At 37.7% G+C, this 17083-nt stretch overlaps 3 pseudogenes; 1 reads left to right on the top strand and 2 right to left on the bottom strand.

Annotated features, from left to right (window-relative positions):
* Window positions 1-2966: 2966 nt before the first annotated feature.
* On the top strand, window positions 2967-3589 carry LOC113687884 (large ribosomal subunit protein uL11m-like; annotated as a pseudogene).
* A 365-nt stretch (window positions 3590-3954) lies between these two features.
* LOC113723142 (amino acid transporter AVT3C-like) lies at window positions 3955-5320 on the bottom strand (annotated as a pseudogene).
* Window positions 5321-5473: 153 nt separating this feature from the next.
* LOC113690902 (ATP-dependent zinc metalloprotease FTSH 12, chloroplastic-like) lies at window positions 5474-16724 on the bottom strand (annotated as a pseudogene).
* Between the last annotated feature and the right edge of the window lie 359 nt (window positions 16725-17083).

Raw genomic sequence — 17083 nt, 5'->3', positions numbered from 1 at the left:
GTAACGGATGATGAAGATGAATATTAAGACATGCCATCATTAGTTGAAGAGGATGAAGAAGAACAGATGGAAACTAATGAGGAAATTGGTTAGATATGAAGATGAAGTGATTTTGGGATGTCCATGGCAATTTGACAAAGCTATCAACTTCTAAGGACGCACCAATAAATATTCTTTTATGCATTGTAATAGGAAGATTACCCTTGTTCCACTTACCTCCAGACAGGTCTATAAGGATCAAGTGAGGTTACAAAAAGAGTATGAGCTAGATTGTGATAAGAAAAACAAAGAAAAAATGAGAGAGAAAAGAAGGGAGTAAGGTTGAGGAAAAGGAAGAGAAAAAGACTATAGTAAGCTCAGCTAGAGGAGAAAAAAAAGAGAGAGAAAACAAAATTTGAGTGCAAAGGCTATTGATGTTAGGAGAGCTTTAATGTGTTACAACCTTTATTTGTACTAGGTGATAAAGAAGTGTTAGATATTTCTAATGATCTTACTAACACTTTACTTTCAAGTGTTTCATCTCTTTTATAGGAATTTTAAGACGTTTTCCAGAAGGGATACCAGATGTACTACCACCTTTGCAGGGTATTGAACATTAGATAGACTTGGTTCCTAGAGCATTGTTGCCTTACAAAGCTACTTATCAAATGGAACCTGAAGAGATCAAGGAGACGCAAAAGCAAGTGGAAAAAATACTAAGGAAAGTATGGGTGCGAGAAAGTCTTAGTCCATGTGCCGTACCAGTTATTCTTGATCCTGAGAAAGATGGTGGATAGAGAATGTGCACCGACTGTCGAGCAGTCAATGTAGTAATGGTAAAGTATCATCATCCTATCCCTAAATTAGATGATATGCTAGATGAACTGCATGGTGCCATTTGCCATTGCTCTTTTGGATCTCACTGAGTTTAGACTAGTGTTCTACCAGTTTCCTTATTTCATCCATTTATTATTTTTTGCATTTAGGATTTGTACCCATAAAAGGTCTAGAACTATAGGAAAGTGTTGCAAATTGCTAAAATAAGTCAATATAGGAAGAAAATTGTGATGTAAAGGAAACTAAGGGGGTGCTTGGTTCATGCTTTGGAATTGGTATTGGAGATGGAATGATATACAAAAAATCAGTATGGGTTTGAACCCCTGGTATCATTCCACGGACTAGTGCTTGGTATAGTTATAGTTGGAATGGTATCAAAATTAATTTTTTATTTTTTAATTGTTGTTCTTGGATTGATAATCATGCCCACCATCGGACCACCATCAAATCACTACCAATCCAAATCTTTTTTGTTTTTTGTTCAACAATTATCAACAAAAACTCATGACTAATCAATAAAAGATTTGAACGATTTGAGGAGAACGATTGCAATGAGGAGGACGATTTGATGGCAAGGGAGGAGAAGAAAGGGTCTACTGGGGTGAGGGGGGAGTGACCGGCGGTGGGAGAAGAAGAGAGATTTTGTTAGATGCTATGGAGAAGGAAAAAAATCGGTGACCTCCAACTGGTCTTGGTCCCACCCACTAAGGCTGGACTTGAAGACATCGATGGGTCCTTTGCCAAGCTTGTAGAGGTGGACCTCGACCTCGGGCACCTTCGTTCTAACCGAACGGATCTTATGGAAGAATTCAGATAATAACGGTGATGACTCGTCGGCATTTGTTGGTGCGGCTTCCTCTTTGATTTCTCCCATCTGAATCTATTTTTCTGCCGACAAGCCCATGTGGGTGCTGCCAAATGCTGATAAAGAGGGAAAAATAAGAAAAAAGGGAGGAGTTGCCAGATGCCATGGGGGGAGAGAGAGGTGTTGAAGGCAGAGAGGAAGGGGAGGCTCGATGGTGGATGTCTGTGAGAGGGAGAAAGAAAGTATTTTAACAAAATATTTTGTCTTTTATTTATTCACTGTTGGAAATGAGTTGAGGGTTTTGAGTGATTCCTTCCAATTTAGTCAGGAATCATAAATTGGACATGATTCCAATATTTCAATTACCATTCTAGTGTACCAAGCACTAAGTATTGGAATTGTCGTTATTCCACGTGACAAATCCCTCAAACCAAGCGGCCCTAAGTGTTGTGCCTTTGGAGTAAAATTATTGCTTTTCAAGTCTATAGTACAGAGTCTTGTCTAACTTGTGTTTGGAGTAAAATTATTGTTATGTGATTTAGGAAGACAAATTCTTCTTTTGTCTAAACTTGACTTCAGCGCGCACACTTTCTTTCTTGCATGATCAAAATGAGTTCTGTTTTTACTTTTCTTAGTTATTAGTCATAATTTGAGAATATACATAGGACGCTTTATGCATATTCCCTTTTGTCAGATAAACTTGCCCGTTAACTCGCAGAGGAAGGGGAGAAACCAAAACTATTGTCAGAATCACCTGCAAGGACAAAGTGAGATGCACAAGATTCTGGTTCTTTTGGCTTTTCTGTCTAGTTACATTCTAGCATGTTTCATATATAACTTTTCTGTCTCTTTGCATTGCATATAAACTGGTTTTGAAGAGCCTCAACGATTGGTCAAGTCTGACTTTGTGGTGTATGATTATTCATCTCCAAATTTTACATTAATTTTTTTTTCTTTGCTACAGTTTTGAGCTAAAGCGTGATGTATACACTTTTATACTTTAATATCAATATGGTATATCGGAACTTATTTGTGTGATGTGTACGTCATAACGTTGTGGAGTCATTTGTATCTTGGGATGGGAAGAAATCTATAACTCATCGATCGAGTTAGATTTTGTTCTTGTTGTCTTGGATTACAGTAGTTGTACTTCTACCATATTTATGTGAATAGTTGATAAATAGACAAACTTGGCAGATAGTGTGTCTTCTTGGAATATAACTATATGTTGATCTTGTAAAAGGTGAAAAAGCTATATCTATTTATGAAACCAAGGACCTAATTTACTTTGTGAATTCTTGTTTTCAAAGACTGGTACTGAAGCATCTGGAAATTCCCATAAAAAATGTCGACATTGAAGGAGATCTTGACCCGTCGGCCAGTGGCGGTGATGATCCGCTTAACCGTTCCACCGGGGGAGTTCGGCCGGCATCTCCGGTGAGGCCGGCATTGGGTCAATACAGGCTCACTCTAATGGCCTTCTGCAAGGATTTCAACGCTAGGATCCAATAGTACAAGCTCGACACTCCCTTGGCCGTTGTCATATCAGGCTTCAAGGACAACACCTTCGAGTTCACTATCAGGTCGCCATCGATCACGTGGTACCTAAAGAAGACAGTGGGGTTGGAGAAGGGTAGCGGGCACCCCGGTCACATGACGGCTTCCTCCTTGACCTTGAAGCACATGTACGAGATTGCCAAGGTGAAGCAGCATGACTCCTATTGCCAGTATATGCCTCTAGAGTCCATTTGTAAGTCTATCATCAAAACTGCTAATTCCATAGGGATTAAAGTCCAGAAGGAGCTTGATTAGATTTTTCTTTTTCCTTTTTTGGTTCTTTTTGCTGCTGCTCCTGATGTCTTAGTTTCGTGCCATTCCGTTGCTGCTTCATTGTTACCTTTTTCTTTTTTTTCTTATGCTTTCTCTCCCTCTTTCCTTTGTTGTGTTTCTTCAATGAATTTTTTTTTTTTTTTTGGGTGGGTTTAAGACTTTGGTGGTCGAGAGAGTACTGTTAAGCTTAAATTAAGTACAATACTACCAATAGTACCATTTTCGGAGCAATTTAATCACGGTGAATGGAGTGGGATGTTAGATTTTAGTACTATAAAATTTTTCATACTCTTTGATGGAATGATTTTATTAATATTTTTTCTTTGGGATGCTCGAGTCTTGAAATGTCAAGTGCAATTATTAGTTTCCAAGTTCATGTTGCATTGCGTTGTGGGAGATTTAATTTGACGTTGCTTGTGTAAAATCGACCGATGTAATGCAGCTTTCTTAGTACTACAAATGAACATTTGCTTGCTTATATTATCATTAATAACAAACGCGCATCATAAACTTTTTGTTTCCAATTTGCATCACCAAGAGACAAGTCCTAGACTCGTTTCAACAACCAATCTATTTTGATATTACATGTCCAGTAGATATTCTCCCATTACATATTTGTAACGAAACGTCTTTATACTACTAATAACAAATTTGGCCCCTTTATGACATATCCACCTTGATTCTGGAAAGCACCTACTTCTTCCTGCTACTTCCCTCAAGTGGCTATTGGGCTTTCTTCTGATTGGGCTGAAATGGTAACAAGTGCCAAACATACTCGTCCAACATAGCAACAATACCAAGAAACTGAAAACTAGAAAGTACAAGAAATAAGTGTACTAAGCAAGGCAAAATTTTAAAAATTAAAAATTAAAAAAATTTCTGCATACAAGTCCATTCTCTGCTTTGTTTCTCAAGCCTTGGCTGCCATAATCTCCATCATGGAAGTCCATGTTCCGTGGACAGCATATACTAAACCCAACGCTACAATTGCCACATCCAGAGCCAAACCCTGCCACCCCAATTCTTCCTTGTGCACGATCAAGTGAAACAAAGCCGGTAAAACAAAACCTAGAACGATGCATACATTGCTCCAAACTAGAGACAAGAAATCAGCAAAATTTGGCACCATGAGAGCCCGTCACTCCCAAAACCATGACCCATCTCATCCACAAAACAATACCTAGCTTCACTGAATCTCCTCTCCGCCACCTCATAAACAAGGTTCATCATCAGTAGGAAATTAAAGAATATGTTAATGCACAAAGCCAACTGAACAAGACTGCTCAATAGTCCCTGCCCAAAATTGGTCATGATTATACCTTTGGTCTCTTCACACGAGAGTAAAATACCCCAAAATTCCAATTCCTCCATACATTAAGGAGATGAGGCCACTGCCCAGCCCAGGATTCTCACAAACTGCTGCTTCTCCTTCGTTTGTGACTCCAGCGGCAATACCATTTTGATCCCTTCAAAAGCATAAACCACCATCCAAATAGGCCCAATACAAAAGTAATCCCAAAAAAGGCCCAACACAAAAAATTACATTCACTAGGACATACTGTTGACCCGTCCTCATTTGGATATCCATCCATCCATTTGTCAAATTGTTCCCAAAAAAAAAGGAAAACAAAAACAAAAAGTGTCGACGTTGAACTTCAATTCTTAAAAAAAAAAAAATAGTAACTTTGGTAATAAAATTGATAAGTTACAGTGTCATAGCCTGTCTTGGTCATCAATGTCTGGAAAAATCAAATTTGTCATCCAATAGACGATAAACTATCTCTCCCTCTCTTGCATGTTTCATCATGAACTCCAAAATTTTAATTTTTGTCATTTTTTCGTAAATCCAATCAAGCCCTAGAAATGATGTGTTACAATTTTGATAGTGTTGCCACTGTCTCAAGCAGTAATTGTAAGAATACATTGGCTGCCGGAATTCATGAGCGACCTATCTTTTTACCCTTTTTTATTACTTAATTGCATTTTAGAATTTTGCGTAATTTATATTTAAAGATTCTGGAGTAAAGCTACTATTTTGTGGAATTTTATTTAACAATAATTCTAATAAAATTCTAAACACTGAAAATTTTATCATGCTCTACTATCAAGGAAGTCCATGTTCCGCAGACGGCAATGCTAAACCCAGTGCTACAATTGCCACTTCTAGAGCCAAACCTTGCCACCCCAATTCTTCCTTGTGCACAATCAAGTGAAACAAAGCCGGCAAAACAAAACCCAGAACAATGCATACACTGCTCCCCACTAGAGAAAAGAAATCAGCAAAATTTGGCACCAGGAGAGCCACCACTGTCACTCCCATACCGCAACCCATCTCATCCACAAGCAATACCTGGCTTCACAAAATCTCCTCTCCACCACCTCATAAACAGGGTTCAGCATCAGTGAGAAAGTAAAGAATAGGTTAATGCACAAACCCAACTACACAAAGGCTGCTCAATAGTCCCTGCCCAAAATTGGTCGTAAGATTATATCTTTGATCTTTGGAGACTTAAGACTGGATTCAAGTCTTCTCTGCGTGTGGACTAAGAGCATCATATAGTGGTACGTGAGGAAGGCTACCAAGGAGAGCATAAGGACGCCTATCACCCACCCTGTTCTCTTGAATATGTAGGGTAGGCCAAGGACACCTGCTCCCACTATAGCTATGAAGACATTAGTAAAAGTCTTGCTCTGGGAAGAGAGATGATAGCCATTAGGGGCAACTAAGGGAGTATCTTCTCTAGGAACGTTCAGGACATACGAGGATGAACTTGCTTTGTCCTTCTCGAATCCCATAATATATTTTTTTTTTCTTAATTCAAGAATTTATGCTATGAATCCCAACCAATCACATTTGGGAGGATGAACCCCTACCTAGCATCTGTGAAGTGGTGCAGGATAGATGTCCAGCGGTTGATAACGCACATGGTCATTGTGAGGCAATGGTCCATCCTGGCAGAATTCAACATAAAGGATTTAAAAAATTACACATGATAATCTAACGTTAAAATGAAAAGCCCTTATCACTAAGAAAAATATGCGGAATGTGTACTAGTACAAGGCTGTCAGAATAGCAAATTCATCCTTCAAACACTGTATCACTTTGCACTTTAGAGAAATCAGAAGGCCAATGGTATGGAAATTTTGAAAACGAAGTTAAGGATAAATGGTACTCTCACAGTTCAAAATAACAATTTAGCCTTTAACTAAATAACAGCCTTCTATGACTTGAGAGCTGGACTAGTGATGTACTTTAGCTGACACTAAAAAACATGGCAAGAAAGGATGTACAGTAGACCCAAATAAACACGTACAAACAGTATCTATATCTAGGCAGAAAGAATGCAGACATAAAACACCAGCAATATATGCTGCTCTCACAAATCACAAGGATCTCACTTAACACACGTACAGGCTACACCTTTGCCTAACAGGAAGAAAAAATAGCTTTATAGTAATCAGGAACACGAGACTTCAATTTAAAATAAAAAAAAAACCACAAACCAAAGATATCAAGTACATCAACTAATGCAAAACAATTTTGTAGTTTTGTCACCACAATGAAAAGCTGCTGAATCAATTTCCAAAAATAATTTATCTAGAAAACATTCTCCATGGTAACAAAAGTGCAGGACATTCCAAGTCAACAAGTTTCTTTGCACTCAATCACCAAAGCTACATTGCACAACAAAAGATTGGATGGAGATGAATAAAGATTGTTCAACTGGTTATATCTTTGGGCATTGATGTGACATTTCAATAAAAGACACAAATCAGAGCCAGAGAGACCGAGAAACAGAGCCGCGTTTTAGAAGATCAAATGCATTTTCCTGAGCTATAATATTATCATAATATATATCACAAAGATAACAGACGCTTCAGTGACTAAAGCTTCACATAGTACTATTGGCTTTGTCAATATAACAAGGAAATACAGAAAGGAATACTACCTCAGCCAAATTTATTTGGAAAGGCTTCACAAAATCTTCAAACATACGTGGCGATTGTCCTCTCATCTTTTCCTCAACTTCCTGAGAACAGAAACAGAAAGCACCAAAAAAGCTAACACCACAATCCCAAATCCTTCTTAGTTTTTCACTAACAAAAAGTGGTAAACAAATACTTGAAAATACCTTATCCCATTGCAAATCTAGACACAGAAGGTTTAGGTCAAACAAGAATCCATCATTGAGCAAATCAGAAAGAACACAATAATTAAGCACTACTTAATTATCACAAAGCACCGCAAAGAAAAATCACCATATAGACAGTTAACATCAAAATAGTTAACATCAAGACTTCCTGCAGGGAATATCTTCTTATAAACTTCCATCCAGAAAAGCAAGTTGATGTAGTTGCAGAGGTGTATACATAGCTGACTTTCCTAGAAAACCTTTGCTAGGTCTGGTCAAACTTATTTTGTTATATGATATTGTTCTTTCTTGGGGGTATAGTACGCTGACTAGCCCAATGCAATAGTCAAGAAGGAAACGGAAAAAAATCTGGGAAACATTAATATAAATCCTTTTCTAAACAAAAGCTATTATTCGACATTTATACATACATACGTTCATACATAAATACATAGATCTATGCACAGACTGCAAGACAGTATCTTTTAAGCAATACCAAGAGTACATGTTGACAAAGAAGCTTCCTGCAAGAGGACTTATATTAAATCATGAATGCATGAGGCAGTTAATCAGACTCTTATAAAGTAAATGATCTATTCATGCAGCTCCAAACGTATTTATTCATCAGAATAACACAAATGGGAGAGACAAAAAGAACGAAAAATTAGCCAATAAGGATAATATTTGTTATATGTCTCAAAGCCACAGACGAGAAGAATGAAACGTAAATAATGACTCACCAATCCAGTTATCCTTGAGTGTTCAAGAAGTACCTTTGCAATCATGTCTAGTATGTGCCTGTTCTCCATTAATTTCTTCATTGCAAATTCTTCTGTTTCTTCAATGTACTGCAACATAAGCAATTATAGTTTTCACTGAATTTGCAGATATGCAATATATAGAGAAGAAAGTGCATTGGAGACCCTCCTCCTCATATCTGTTTTGCTCGGCAGTATAATCTGATTCCACAAAGTAAATCTATAAAATTATTTCACCTTAGTGATGTTATGGGTTTCACTCTCATTTTGCTATGAACAGAAAAAATATCTAGTCATGAAAATTATTCTCATAAAGTTATCCTTTTGTGGTTACATAGTTTCTTCATATCTGGAAAAGTTTAGCTTAAAAGAAAGCTGAAGGTAGTAACAATAACACAAACTTGAACTCGACTTTCCTTTCCTTAATAGTCCTGGAAACATGTTTGATTTTAGTAGCAGACAAGGATGTTCAAGACTTCCATATCTTCCACCTGCCAAGGTCTATAAATCTAAAGTGGTTTGGATGTGAGAAGTAACTGAATTATATTCTTCACTTATCTCAAACCAGAATAACCTTTATATGAGCAAAGCAATAACCACATTTGGGTGCAAAAAGATTCAGGATGTCTTTCAAGAAACATGAGACCATAACAAAGGGATATGTCCTTCAAGAAACATGAAACCATCACAAAGGGCTATGTCCTCCAAGAAACATGAAACAATCACAAAGGGATACTTCACTTACTCTTGCCAACTCCCTGGTAAATAGTTCAGAAACTTCAACTGTCATATCAGCAGGAATAACATGAGGATCGTCCCACTATATCACCATAACAAGTTGAAGCAGCATAATTAGTTGCTCAGAAAAATTAAGGATGTGATCATGCTTAAGCAAAAGGAATTCCTACAATGAAGCTTAAAATTCTGAAAAAAAAAACTACCTTATATGTAATAAGCTCACGGTCAGGATTATCTGGTCTCTCAACCAGTCCAAGTCTTCTTGTCAAAGCTGTAAGCCCCAACCTAGGATTTCCAGGGCTTATCACCATTTCTCGAGCAATCTAAAGGGAAAATGGAAATTATTACCAAGCTGAAGAGATAGGTCCCCATTTAACTCCAACCCAGATACTTAAAAACTCGCCCATCAGTGAAGCAGCTTCTTATCTGCTTTCAGAAATAGATCTGAAACTATTTACTTACCTTTGTAATCTTCTCCAGATCATCTTGTCCACCATCAGTAATATCATCCCCAAATACAATACATTCAGCACATCGCCCACCATGAGCAACTACCATTTGCATTTTCATGTAGCCAAAGGTTGTATAACCTTGATCAACCATATCTTCTCGAGGATAAAACACAGATATAGCAGTTTCCTTTTCAATAGAACAAGGAACAGTGTTGGAGACAACTCGGGCAAGATTAAGCGCTACAAATGTTCACAACAGGAGCTGTAACTTGCCACCAGGTAGAAGTTGAGAAAATGCATGCCAATCAAAACGAGGGAACAAGTGTGCCAAGACTATGTGTCCAGCTTCATGTACTGCCAGAAGTCTTTTCTTTTCAAAAGACACCTATTACGTGAACGCATTAAACATGTGATGAAAAGAACATCTAGAAGGATCTTAAAATGTTTGCAGCGATACTCTTATTAGTTTGCATGAATAACATGCTTACATTTTGTTCACACTTCTGCTGCTCTTCCTCCGTGAGAAGCACACCCATACCCTCAAGCAGTTGCTTGTCCAATACATCTACAATGTCTTGCTGGTAGATCTTAGTATGCCCTTTTCTCACCTGTACAAGTAGTGAAAAAGCCTGTTAAGAGTATTTTGTTCATCATCTGTATGTATACAATACAAGTGAAATAGAAGACAACAATCATATCTAGAGCCAAAGGTCATGAAAAGTTCCAACTGTTGAGAAAGCCTCAACATCTTGAAGATCTTTCTGCATGGATTTAATACGTTGAGCTCACAAAAAAGGGAGGGAGGGTTGGGAAGTAAATATTATATCTGAGTTGCATCTTAAGTTCTCATGTTTAACCAAATATATATCTTGAGATAGACTTTTAAACATCAGCTGCAGTTTAGGAAGGCTGTACATTTTGAAACTCAAGTTATTTAATTTATCCATTACACAAATAATATCAGAGGATTAAGCCTTAATCTCAATAATCAGGATTTAAGAATTCAAATGCAAAAGGATAAGAGATCTGCCAACAAGTAATCCACAAAACATGGTGATAAAAACTTTTTTAATTCTGAAAGCTTTCTCTTGAACAATAAAACATTTCCATGTTCATTATTCCATTCCATCCATTAAAACAGAGGTCACCAGAATATGTACACAGTAGATCAGAAATATAGCTTGTAAAGCACAGAGATGACTAACTTACCGGCATTATTCCAGCTTCATTCACTAGGTTTCTAATATCCGCTCCTGAATATCCAACAGTACGAAATACAAGCTGTACAAGTAAAGAGACAAGATTGTCATAAGTAAACCATTCTCCAGACCTTTTAGTCAGAAGCCCCTTTACTCCAAAGCCCCATGGAGGTAAAATATTTAACAGAGAGAGAGGGCGGGAGAGTAAATTCTTAATTAAATAGTAGCAGACAAAAGAAAACAAGACTCTCCTCCCACTGATACATTAAATGGAAGGGGACCACGACCTGCATAGAAAGAGATTGAAAAAAACCCTCCATATGATACCTCGGAGGAGTTGTAAAATCAGTGGAGTGATACAAGAGTTCAGCAATTAGACACATTATACCTTCTCAAAATCAACATCCTCTGCAAGTCGTTTACCAGCACTATGCACACCAAAAATTTGTACACGTTGCTTTGCATCAGGTAATCCAATATATAAACGACGGTCAATACGTCCAGGCCGAACAAATTCTAGGTCCAATTCATCTGGCCTATTAGTAGCACAGATGAATTTGACAGCTTGCCTCAATGAGAACCTGTCAACACCTATTCTTTCTTTCCTGGGAACAACAGACTTCCCTTTGTAAGTGGTAATATTAAACTTGAAATTACTAAACAGCAGCTGCAAATTTCAATATGGACAATTATAAAATTGTGAAATTGACTCTATCCCTACATCCATCTCTCTCTTTCTACTCCCACCCCTTCCTTCTCCTTGCCAATCTTTATTCCATTACAACATGTTCCCATGATTGATAAACATCCAATCAGAAGTACAACAATATGCAATGTGGAAACACTAATTTTAGTGAAGTTATGAAATAGTCAGAAATTCTAACTTGAAACTACTAATAAATAGAGAAGCCATAACTAGCTCCACTATTTCTTCCCTAGTGCATGGCAACAATACATCAAAATGCATAAACATTCACCATCTATTAATCACATGAAAGCAGCATAAATATTATTCAGTTTAGCAAGTCTGTCGTTTTAAGTCTTACATCACATACAGTCTTGTAATATGATCTTTGTAACAAAAACAGGAACTCTCTCTTACAGTTGAATTCTGATTGAGCACACAACCCTATAGATTTAAAAAGTTTACCATGCTACTAAACATCCTTCACTAGGAGACCAAGATGGAACAACATGAAACACCACACACATCGAATCATCACTATGAATTTCCCTCACAATCACTTGTATGTGGACAATTCCTCCTGGATTCACAAAAACTGAATCTCAAGCAAACAAAGTGCTGTGGTCAAAATTTTGGGGATTCTGGGAAATAACATCCTAAATCTTAAAAAGATAAACCTGCCAGATCAATACTTAGATACGCAGAAGCAATATAGTCGTGGCATAAGGAAGACACTAACTCTCCATCAAGCTGAGCAATAAGAGCTTCAAATGTTGCTCTTCTTCGTGGATCCTTTCGGGCATGCCTCCCAGCAATAGCATCAATCTCATCAACAAAAACAACAGCAGGAGCCTGCATAAAGAAGGAAGATTAAATTTTGTTCTTCCTAGACATAGCACAAAGGCATCAAAGGTTTTTTGGGGGGAAAAATTTTAAACACAAAAAATCCTAAAACAAAACTAATGAAAATCAGAATGTGTTTTTCCAAAAGCTCCAAAGGCAGAGAATTCTTGCCTGATGATCTTTAGTAAATTTCATGTATAAGAACATGATCAACAGAAAAATAATGGGGAACTGTTAAACATAAAGCATGGAAACATCAAACACGCAAAAGGGAAATTTAGGAGACACAGTAGTCTTTGTATCAAGATGTTTCAGAAGCAGAGGGTGGGAGAAAGGAATGAAGAGGAGAGGAGAATGGAGATGGTCTGAATCAAACTTTTGTTCTAACACAAGGAAAAAAGAAGCTTAACCACAAGCCTACATCACGATTTACATTATAAGATATCGAACGTGGTTTTCAAACTGGCCAGACTTACATTTCTCCTAGCAATAGAAAACATTTCATTTGTTCTTGCAGCACCACTTTTTTCACTGTCTGTAAACTCTGCACCAGAAGCAAAAACGAAAGGCAACCCACTTTCCTTTGCAAGAGTTCAGACAAAAAGTGTTTTGCCTGTTCCAGGAGGTCCAGAGAGAAGCACACCCTGTAAAGCAGATAATATGACACGAAAAAATTACAACTCTTTAATTCTTGGCATATTTTATCCACTGTTTAGTTATCAACATATGAAGCTCACCCGCACAAACTTCACTTCTTTTTCATAATAATGCATGGGATTTCCCATGTATATCATCAACTCATCTAGTAGATCCCAGACATCTCCTCCCAGTACTACTTCTTTGTACATAGACTTTGTTTCCCCAACTTCCCCTACTGGCTGAGAAAGTGGCAGAATAAGAGATCAAAAATAAACTCAAGACGACGAGGAAACTACAAATTTAGAGAAAATAAAATTTACCAAAATGAAATTTTCAGCATAAGCCATGTCGAAGAGTTGATTGTACTTCTTATAAAGGAAACGTCTTGAAGTGATGTGAAGAAGCATCAGAGATTCTCTTATGAACCACAATATCAGTATGCCAGGCAGCAAAGCAAAGACAACTTTAAGAAAGTAATGAATCTGCCGCTTTTGGAGGAGATCAACTTCAGCTCCAGAACTTGATATCATCTCAAACAAATAAGGATCAAGTGGAATATCTACCTGAGAAAGTACAATGCATCAATAAGCAATTTCAAATGAAAAAGAATACAATTTCAGCTGAACCATAACCAAGAGCTACAAAGCTCACAATATACTCCATTGGGAACCCTTCTCTCATTGTCACATACAACCTTTTCAGGTCTTCTGCGAAAACAATAGCAGCGACATGCAAAAATCAAACACAAATCATAGCCTGATTTCTACAGTTGACCCCAACAATTTATTGCACCTAGCATCAAAAAAGGGATATCAAAGATATCTAACATCTCACACTCCCACTGGAGTTCATCAATGAAATCTAACATCTCACACTCCCACTAATGGAAGCCAACCAGTCAAGAAAGCGTTGCACAGTTCAAGTTTTATGCATACACAAGCATGACATAAATCACATTGCTCCATCTGCATCATTTTTTTTACCAAGTATCTTTTCATGTCTGTGAACTTTACAAGTTCTCTCCCTCATCAGTGCGGAAATGCGTGAGGAAAGATTCGCCAATTTCCTAAATGGCAAGATGAAGACAGACACAGAAGGATGAACTACTAGAATCATTACCTCAGAAGAATCAAGTTTTTGAAGAAAATACATGTAAGGAAGTTTAGGGCGGTAGCGCCACCATCTTTTAGAAATCCACAGCGCTCGGTTTCCGTGGTTGTTCTTGACCTTTTCAAGAACATCTTTGCACAGGCTATTCTCAACTTCTTTCATATCGAACTCGACTACATATCTGGCATTCAATGAATGTAATTGTTCAGCTAACTTATCCTTCTGAAGGATTTCATTCCATGCTTGAAGCCTTTCACGCCAAGTTCCTCGACTCTCCTGATTTTCTCCTACAAAAGAAGGTTGTTAAAAAAGCTATTTAACCACATTAACAGGCCATCACGCAGATCGTGGGGCACTTAAGGCGGCAGCTGGCACCTAACAGCATCTTGACCCCCATCAAATTTCCACTTTGTACTACTCACAAAAAAAAAAAAATCAGATTCATGCCAAATCCAAGTTTGCTGCTCCAATTTTTACCAAAGTAATGCTGATTTTGTTTAGTCCTTCGGGTATGTAAAAGAGACATAACAAACCAAACAACAGCATTTCCACACTTGTTTCTTCTTGCATCTTCACTGGTCAGTTGAAGTCCATTAATTTTACTTACAACATAATCACATGTAAACAACTGGTCAAAGAAAATAGTTAAAGCCGGGAATTCCACCAGGACATAATGGAAACATTGTACAAAAAATATTTGCTGATAAAACATTCCATCCTTATGTTTTCTATAAACTAACTCTACATAGGACGTTAAATTACCAAATCAGCTAAAATTTAATTAACTTAAAACATAGAAAACAACTCAATATCCAGTCCCAGGTCCTTAATAAAAACAATTAAAAAAAAAAAGCATGCATCAAGCCAAAAATTAATGTACCCAGGAACCTTGTTAAATGAAGATTTAAAAACATTAATCTTTTTCCCTTTTCTTATTTTAACGGGTGTCTGTAAAAGGAGCATGCCCACTAACTTGAGGGAAGAAAAACAGACTTGCAAACTCACCCAAAATTGTTAAATCTTCTTCCAAAACCTTCTTCTCTTCTTTGTTCAATTTCACATCTTGGTCTATAATTTCTTTTACACTCTCCCAGGGATGATCATCATCATCATATGCATCTTCCCCAACAAAAGAACTATCATGAACAAGCGTTCCATCAGGTCCTTCAATAAACTTTTTGAGTTTTAGGCCCTTTGGAGTTGTCTTCCTCCACAAACCCTTTTTGAACCTGCATTAAAGAAGAAACATCTGAGATAACGAGTGCAATCAAAAGGCACTTTAAAAAATAAAAGAAAAAAATCATGGCGGCGGGTATTGAGACAGTCAAATGACAAACATTATCAAGGAAGTCATAAGTATGTCATCAGGTAACATTGGAACATGTATATAAAAGTAAATATGCAGAAGATTCGTGTCATAGTAACTGTTCAAGTCATGTGCTCCTCGGTGAGAGCTGAAATCGTACTCTTCCAAACTAAAATCAGGTGAGATAGGAAAAGTCGCACACACTTTCTGACATTTGTGGGAGTAGGCTCAGGAATGAGAGTCTCCATATATGCCTCAGCCAGCTCTCTTCTTTCTCGATCAATAAGAGGTGCTTGAATTGCCTTGTAAATTCCTCAAGAAGAAACCACCATAACAAGTGCATAAAGAATTAGAACACCAATTCACTTGGCTTCCCAATTCTTTACGTCCTGAAAACCCAAACAAGAAAACAAGCACATTACCTTAGTTGAGATTCACACTGAGAGGGGCCATCAATCAAGAACTTTTAAAAAAACCCAAAAGAAAAAAAAATGATGCTAATAATTCAATGGTGCCAAGTATGCAGAGCAACAGAATCAACCCATGCATTTATTATTATTATTTCACAACTCCGAAAAAAAATTGAATTGCATAAACGGAAATACACAGAGTTGTGTGTATTGTTTAAAATTACCTTCCAGCGATCCAATTATTCCAGTTGACGAAATCGGGAAGTAAGTGGGACCTAAACCTTTCCAGCGCAGAGTGGGGCAACTGGACGGAGCGACGAAGTGGAGCAGCGAGCTGAGCCAGTGTAGCAATAGCGTCATGTTGAAATTCAATACCGGTTTGTTGCTTGAAATTTGTAAAGAAGCGGCGAGAAAGATGGAGCCAAGAGAAGCCAGCAGCAGCATCGGAAGCGGAGTGGTCGAGAGGGTTATCATTACTAGTAGAATCAGAAGAAGAAGAAGAGGAAGCTAAAATGGGGGTCCTTTGGGATTTTTTATGGCAGGAGAGCTTAGACATGTAAGTGAAGCAAGAAAATGGAGAAAAAGGGCGGCTCACGGGGAGAAGAAAGAAGTTTGAAAGAGTAGAGGAAGGAGGAGGAGTGTCAGGGCTGAGGAGGAGGTGGTGTTTGGCAGTTATAGTTGGTGGCGTTGAAGTGGAGGACAACTGAAATGGGTGACCGCCGGCCGCATAATTCAATGTGCTTATCTCCATGGTTGGTTAAGTACATTAACCCTGATGATGCATAAGAAAGTGCGTCAGAAAGCAGCAGCAACAGAAGATGGTAGTAGTAGTCTAGTCAAAGCGCTAGAAAGAAAGAAAGAAAGCAGGTGCACCACCGGCAAAAATGGTTTTGAGACTTCGGCCTCTCTCTTCATTCTCAGTTTTTCCTCTTTCTCTATCTTTGAATGCTAGCCGGAAATTGGAAAAGCACCCTCCGAAGTCCGGGTGACAAATGCGGGTCTGGGCGATAGTTTTAGGCAATCAATCATGGGGTCAATCAAATTATCACGCGTCCAGGCCCAACACAAAAGCAATCCCAAAAAGGCCCAATGCAAAAAAATACATTTACCCCGCATACTGCTGACCCGTTCTCATTTGGATATCATACAATCTATTTATATCTATATAAATTTGACAAGAAATTTTTAACAAAAAATCTCTACATATCTTTCCACTCCCAATTCCATTTTTCTAGCATTTCACATTTAATTTAATTTATAAAATATATTCCTTTCAACCTCCATATCTACGCCTCACATTTGAAATTGTTGTTTACTTTTTAAAATCATTTCATTTCAAATTGTTAGTTAATGTGCATG

This window comes from Coffea arabica, chromosome 5e (genome assembly GCF_036785885.1).
Source record: "Coffea arabica cultivar ET-39 chromosome 5e, Coffea Arabica ET-39 HiFi, whole genome shotgun sequence".
Classification (NCBI taxonomy): Eukaryota; Viridiplantae; Streptophyta; class Magnoliopsida; order Gentianales; family Rubiaceae; genus Coffea; species Coffea arabica.
This window is presented reverse-complemented; position numbering and strand designations above follow the sequence as displayed.